This window comes from Trachymyrmex cornetzi, unplaced genomic scaffold (assembly GCF_001594075.2).
Source record: "Trachymyrmex cornetzi isolate Tcor2-1 unplaced genomic scaffold, Tcor1.1 scaffold392, whole genome shotgun sequence".
In the NCBI taxonomy this organism is placed as follows: domain Eukaryota; kingdom Metazoa; phylum Arthropoda; class Insecta; order Hymenoptera; family Formicidae; genus Trachymyrmex; species Trachymyrmex cornetzi.
The window spans coordinates 1,324,400-1,332,179 of NW_017298663.1; positions in this window are offsets into that span (position 1 = coordinate 1,324,400).

Consider the following 7,780-nt stretch of genomic DNA (forward strand, 5'->3'; position numbering starts at 1 on the left):
AGAATGTTATGAACACAACTTTCACATGTATGTAGTTTGTTTAAAGCGAATATATTAATATATGTGTTTTATGCCCTTACAACCTCCTTAAATACATCACAATCAATATATCATATCGGATCAACATTCAAATGCTTTATCCTTAGAGCGACCATTTTGAATGATTTCAGTGCCATCGATCTGATTCGGTTTCCACTCGTGAATCCATATTACTGACTCACAATTCGCTTCCGACTTCTGATCTATTACTAACGGCTTATCGCAGAATGCTTACAAGTATAAAAATTTTGGGGGATTTCAAGCGGACAAATTCATGCTCACACGTTTCTCGATTGAAGTCGGACGATATTATACAGCACGTGCATCAGAGCTGATCCTCTTGGACAAGTATAAATTGCTTCAACCATTATGGTCCACCATCGACGGCGCGGCGCGGCCGGATCGTCGCCATGGGCGTGTCAGCGCGGAAGCGTTCGGGTTATCCCCGAAATGCGATACGAGCAAGCGTGCGAGGCTGTGCGCAGTGTTGATTATGATCGTAAATAACAATCGTGCACGCCATCGACGTTTACCCGATGTTATGCGCGCGTTGCGCCGTCTAGGTACATACACCACCATCGGCACGACGCCCGACGCGACGGTTAGATCGACGGGAGAGCGATTATCTATCAATCATAAGCACGCACACGCACACTATCGGCTTCTGATTCGCGTCGCACGGCTACAGTTTATTATTCGCGTCGGGCGATCGTACCGGCGGCGCGGGCGGGCCTGTGGATTTGACAGGCCGGATTTCATTAACACGGTGGCGACAATGCGAGCAAATACGCGAGCGAGCGAATTCTCGCGAGTGCGCACGTGGCGCGCCGTCCTGTATCGTCACGGTTATTTGGATACCTCGGATGTTCGTTCGGCGACCGATGCATTCGGTTCTAATTTATAATGCGTACACCCCGAGGTGTCGCTTATGATCGATAATATATCTGGATACCGCGACGATAGCCACCGTCCGATCGAGAAGCACAACCCGAATTTCCGCGAGCTATGTGTAAATGATAACGAGAGCAATGTATATGTATATTCTCATAATACCCCACTTTCTGATTAAATTTGCACACGTCGATTTTGATTATGCATACTGCGTATATTATTTTAATCATTTTAACATAATCGATGCGTATCTATTAAAATGCATCTACGTCAGCGTTAGTGTTAAAAATATGATAACGACGAACTTGATTTAATAACAAACATATCTGTAGGTGAAAAAATTAATCGATCGTTATTAAACGTTATTCGAATTACGTTAAATATAATGAATAAAGTAATTTAAACAATCGTTTATGTTAAACGATTGAAAAATTGAAATAATTGTAATTGTAATCAGAGAGAGCGCCGTCCGTGTCATAATATTATTATTTTATATTAATTCTTAGTGTTACTTTTTAAAATAAGTATTCGCACACATGTTCCTTTTAACATAATTAATATTGATAAAGCATATTAAGTGAGTGATTTTCTCGCTAATCCAATAGATCCGGTTCATCTAATATCTGATTCATGTTCGACAAATGACATGACAAATCGTGCTTTTACATGGGTAGAGGCAGCCACCGAAGAGATAAAATAATTGCTAATCGAGATGTTCTCTGTGCAATAACGTGTTAAGACTAACCACTCGATTCAAATGCGATTATTGGATCAACTCAGGTATATATTCGTTGAGTGACACGTTATTAAGCAACAATGGTGGTGCCCAGACTAATTTATAATTTATGCGCTGAAGCGTGATCGTGATCGGGTTAGATTAACGCGATAGAACTCCCATGTCGTGTGCATCAATCAGACGACGATGCAAATTCGTTGCGTGTGCGTTAACGAGAGCTATATCGTTTTCCTGATATTAGCCGAAATGCACACAATGCCGCTTGATTAGCAATTTTAACTATATCGCGCGCTAAGTTAGCATCATCGAATGACATTTCGCTTTGTTATTAAATATGTCATAATTTCATCACGATATTACATGTATAATTATAAACTTATTTTTCGAGTACATATTAATAACAAGTTTATTAAATCAATTTATGTTAATATAAAGCTACTTTTCGTAAAAGCAGTCTCAAAGAGCGCTGTAATACATGTCAAATAGATCTGTTAATTAATTTGATATTTCATTCGCAAAGTGAAACGTACAAGATAATATCGTTTGATGCGTTTCGGGATTAAAATTAAATTTTCGTGGGTACGTGTGAAATTCATATCGCAGCCTCATGTCACTGCAATATCCCGGCGGTCCCTCTCTCTCTTTCTCTCTTATCTCGCCGACATTCTCTATTATCCAAATTCATCGGCTAATAAATGAAGTAAGATACATCGTGAGCCCTTAAGACAATGCGACGGTTTTAAGACAAGTGACTCGATATTATTCTTCTTGATACTATGCAGGGTTATTGCACGGGCGGTTTAAGCAGAAACACATACACACACACATGTATGTGTATAAGCGTCAAAGATGGCTAAAGGTGCACACTGTTCAAATACTCCCACAAAAAACATGCATCACGATGTTTAGTTCGAAACCGCTGAAAGTTCTATGCGGTAGTTCATAAATTCTCCTGTCAAAGACCAGAGAGTGTTTATGACAGTTTAAATGCCGCTTACGTCTTGCGTGAGCGAAGGATTTTATCTTTATGAAGCGTCGCTTTTGCGTAAGTAAAGGCTTCTTTATTATTTCTTTATGAAATGCAAAAGTCATTAAAATTACACAACAACCAAATAAGACATAAAAAATTGGTAAACATTGTAAAACGTATGCAAATAAATAATGGTATAGAAATGGAGACATCACCTCGTATATTTGTACGCAAACATTGTAGGCAAACTAATTTCGCTACCCATTGTATGTTGTATATAGAAGTTAACGCGAAATGATATCTCTCGCGAATCATCGCGCTTTAAAATTCATGAGCTTGATACGCTATAGCCAAACGAACGGTATTGCGAGCGTAATATATTTGCACTATGTTATTGGAATAAATGTGCGATACCTGTGTTTGCGATAAATAGAGATAACTAGTAGCCAACTTGATAACTCGATTGCTCGCGATTAACGTTATGTGCGAAACATACACTAATAAGAATCAAATTAAACAGCTTTTAGAAAAAATAATTGTAAGTTATCAATAAAAATAAAAATATAAATAAAAATAACGTATATAAACAATAATCTTATGAAATATTTAATGCATAGTAAATAATTTTATTTCTTGTGTACGTTAATTTATTTCTTATTTTTATCGATTATTTATAATTTTTTCTAATACAATTTATTTATTTAGTCAATTTAGTGTATGCTAATCTGAATCAAATTAAACAGTTTTTAGAAAATGTATAAATTATTAAATGAATTACTCTAGTTATCTCTATACGAGTAACTAGCGTATAGATATTATTAATTCGTCATATATGTCAATTTTATTTATTTCATTTTTTACAAAAAAAAGTACTATTTGTATACATATATGTACTTTTTCTTGGCCTTTTTTTATTACAAATTAATTAAATGATAATGGCTACGAGTCAATGAAGGCTGTTAAGTGCTAATAAATGAATTTTAAACATTTAATATTACAATAATTTCAATACTACAGTGCTAAACGTTTTGACCCTTATTAGGGTCCTCAACATAAAAATATATAAATAAAAAAGTCGCAAAATTACAATAATACCAAATAATATAAATATGTTCAAAAATAATTTTTTATAACAATTCCTATAATTAAAATTACGAAAGATTTACTTCTCTCGTCATTTTTCCAATATTCCTCCGCGTGTGCGGTGAAAAAGATACTTCCGTCCAATCAATGTCTCCTCGCAATCGCGCATGGTCAATTGTTAAATAATAATAAAAAATATAAAAGTTATATCGTATCAATGTGCCTTGGTGGGTTATAAATAATCGACGTTAATTTAAAAAAAAAATCAAATTGTAAATGTAATCCTGAATTAATAAACGATTAGAATAAATTAATGAAATAGTTGAATTGATGTAGTAAAATAATTAAAATAAGTTTTAATCGTCATACCAATTTGTGCAACTACCTGTAAAACGATTGCAAGGATTCTCATCAATCGTCGGTGGTGTACATACATATGCTATAAAATTATGTTCTCAAATCGTTAATTAATAAAACTCGAACGTGCGAAGATAAAAATTTCTCTTCTCTTATATATGTTCACAATTTGTCACAAAATAAATCAACAGCACGAAAGTAAAGCGAACAATTACACAGCAAAGAAAAGGAGAATAATGTTAAGGAAACCAAATAGAAGGGGAACAATTAAGTGGAAAGGCAACAAGGAAGGAGGATAATTAAGAAGAGGATAACAATTGTAAAACAGGGATCGGAAAGGGATTCTGTGTCACTTTGTTTGTTCAATTCATGCTCCTGTTTCTTAATATGTACCATCTCCGAGGTCAGTCTTTTTTTATAAGATTCATTATCTAATATTTTTACGTCATCCTATTTAAAGTCATGTTCGTCAAGTCAAGCGATGGTTAGAAAGTACTGATGGTGATCCTATTTTTTTTATTGATATCACTCACATGTTCAGATATTCTAGTTCTTAAATGTTGTTTAGTTAGGTCTACATATGTCGCATCACAATCATGACAAAAGATTTTATAAACAACAAATCGAACAAGTAACAACTCTCGAAAATGTCAAATGTAAAAACAAAGAATGGCTAATGAGAATTTATTCACGGTACTTAGTGCGAGAACAAAAATTTATTACCAGTTCGATTAAATATAATTAATTATGTATAAACGTTTCGGCTTGCCTTCGAGCCATCATCACAGTGTGTCTAAACATTTATTGCAATTCTCTATATCCTTCATGGCGAGACGGAAGAGTGACGACCCAATCTCCTTATTCTATTGACACAAGGTTAGCAAGTCCAGTGGCAACGAATGACAGTCGAAAATCCGTATAGCCATGAAAGTTGTGTCTTTTTGTAAGGGAAACAATGCGAAAATTTTATCCTTTTAATTATTAATATTATTTATATTAATTGCTTAATATATTATATTAGTATTACGTCACCTCTTAATTACTATTTTTTGGTATTAAACAGAAAGTTTACAAAAGAAAGAAACTAAAATTAACATACATGGATAAAATTTATATATTTATATATAATTACAATATTTATATTCGTATATTCATAAACATATTCTTTTATAAACAATTTTTTATCGATATATTACAATAATACGTAAATATAACTACACTGTTGCAATTAAACAATACTTTATTTTGTAAAACATAAATATGTATATAATGGAATTATGTACATATTTATCTTATAAACTACTTTCTGATGCGATATTATGGTTCAGCGTATCCTTGCCTCGAGTGTCTTTTTTATTCTCTTTAATCGTATTTCTCTTTACACGACATGCGAGTATAATATGAGTAATACTCATCAAGACCAATCTGGTGCATTTTTGCGAGACTGTCCGTTCTGATAAAAGAAAGCGGATGCCATAACAATTAACATTAACCAGACAGTTTAGCTAAAGCAATTCACACCGCTACTGCCGCCGCCGCCGTGTATACGAACACTTGTAGGGGAAACTGGAGCCAGTTGTCATACGGGATTGATTGTTAAAAAATTAATAAATCAATCAGTACATGGCAGATAATTCTCTCCTTTTTACTTCGAGATTATATTTACTAATATAATATTTCATACAGATATTTTCGTTTTTTATTTATCTTATAGGAATTATGGTACGAAAATAAGTTATGTATATTTTATGATTAAAATAATTATCTTACTCATGTTAATATAATTACTGTTATTCTTTGAAAAATAGAATTGACATTAAAACAGAAACTGTATTTTTTGTATCCGTATAATATATGTTACAAAACATGTTATAAACTTGGGGAACATGTGACAATTAATCCCGAGTATGAGGCTCATATTTTCTGCGGTTGTTTAACGTTGAATAACTTGTTTGTACGATATAATGTATGATATTTAAGAATAACATTTTTTCAATATCTAAGGGATGTTGGTGTACTGCAAAGACGCCGTCTTATTAGCACTGATCAGAATGACGAATCGGATTTTTCACTAGAATTGAACATTCCGCGTTCCGTAAAAAGTTTCTCTAGAAGTCTCATGTGAAGAGCCAGAATGGAATGGAAACGGAACGGAATATCATGTCGGTTGCAGAGGGTAAATGAGCTTAATTAGTTGATATTTCATTGTTTAAATGTGGTTAATTAGTCGATATTTCGTTGTTTAAATGAAGCTATAACATACATAATTTGTGTAATTATCTTGTCTATAATATTGCTATGAGTGCTCATAAATACTGAATATTGTAAGAGTGAATATACATTTTGTTACAAATTCCATTCTGTTTCGACTACATGGAACTTCTAGAAAAACTTCTTACGGAATGAAACGCTCAATTTTAGTATAAATAGTAAGAAATCCGATCTGCCATTCCGCTCCATTACTCCGATTCGTGCTAATGGACGGCACCCTAAAAAATATAGTGTTTCAAAATTTTACATCCACTTTTTCCAAGAATTATTATTCGAAAACTGTCATTCAGTTCCGATCTTCCCTATACATATATATCCTTTCGCCCCTATTTCTATATGCCATGTGTCGCGTATCGTTATATACGAAAATATTGCAATAAAGTTCCGCTTGCAAAGTGAACGATGCGCGTCGAGACTTGCTGAGTGCGCGAAAAGTTCCTCGCAATGATCGATCGAACTTACGACCAAAGAGCAAAGATTTACCGCCTCGTCGTTTTCAGAGCAAACGTTCGGACAACGCCTGGATTAAGTCTGCGTGATGCTCTTTTTTTCAGGTCATTATGGCACAAGTTCTCCTCTAGTGCAGTTAATCGTTAAAACGCAGATATTTCTTAGGGCGAAACTCGTTTGAAAGTAAATCGCTAATTTATGTCGCTTCTCATGAGTTAACGTGGAATAAAAAAAGAAGAAAAGAAAAGAAGAAATATTATATACTTAAATTTGATTAATCATTCGGATATTATAAAGATGCAGATCCTCACTCTTATTTGGACTCAAGTGAAGTCATGTAAAATTGTAGTTGTATATTTTAATTGTGAACTGTAAAGGATTTTTTCAACACTAATTACCTATATGGAAAATAAATTGAGTTCCGATAAAATATGGTAGTTTTTTAAATTATAAACATTATGTGAAAACTACCTCATTACACCGGAGCTTTAAGTTTTTTAAAAGAACGCATCGCAAATTTCTGGAATTTTTAAGCCGGAGAAAAAACTGGCAACCGTATTTGTAATGTAAACAAAGATATTATAGACGCAAGGCTCAATAATGGACAGTTTTTGAATTATGGTGCATCACAAGTGTGCTTACAGACATACATCAAAAGTCATCTATTATTGAGCACTTCTAATTGAATTTTGTGCCTATGACATCTTTTGTTCATCACAAGCTATATTATTCTGAAAACTAACTCATTTCCTCGGGACCCACATTTTCTGTATATGTAACTAGTGCGGATCCTATTGATGATACGATCGCGATTGTCACTAATCCATACGTATACGTACATCTATTCAGTGTATTATTGTATGTTACTCTCTAAATCTCGTGGAGTGAAATCTCACTCCACGAAAATCTCTAATTTTGCGTGAGAAGAATGAAAATATGGCCACTCTTGTTCAAGAGTGGCGGATTTTCACTCTTTTTTCAAG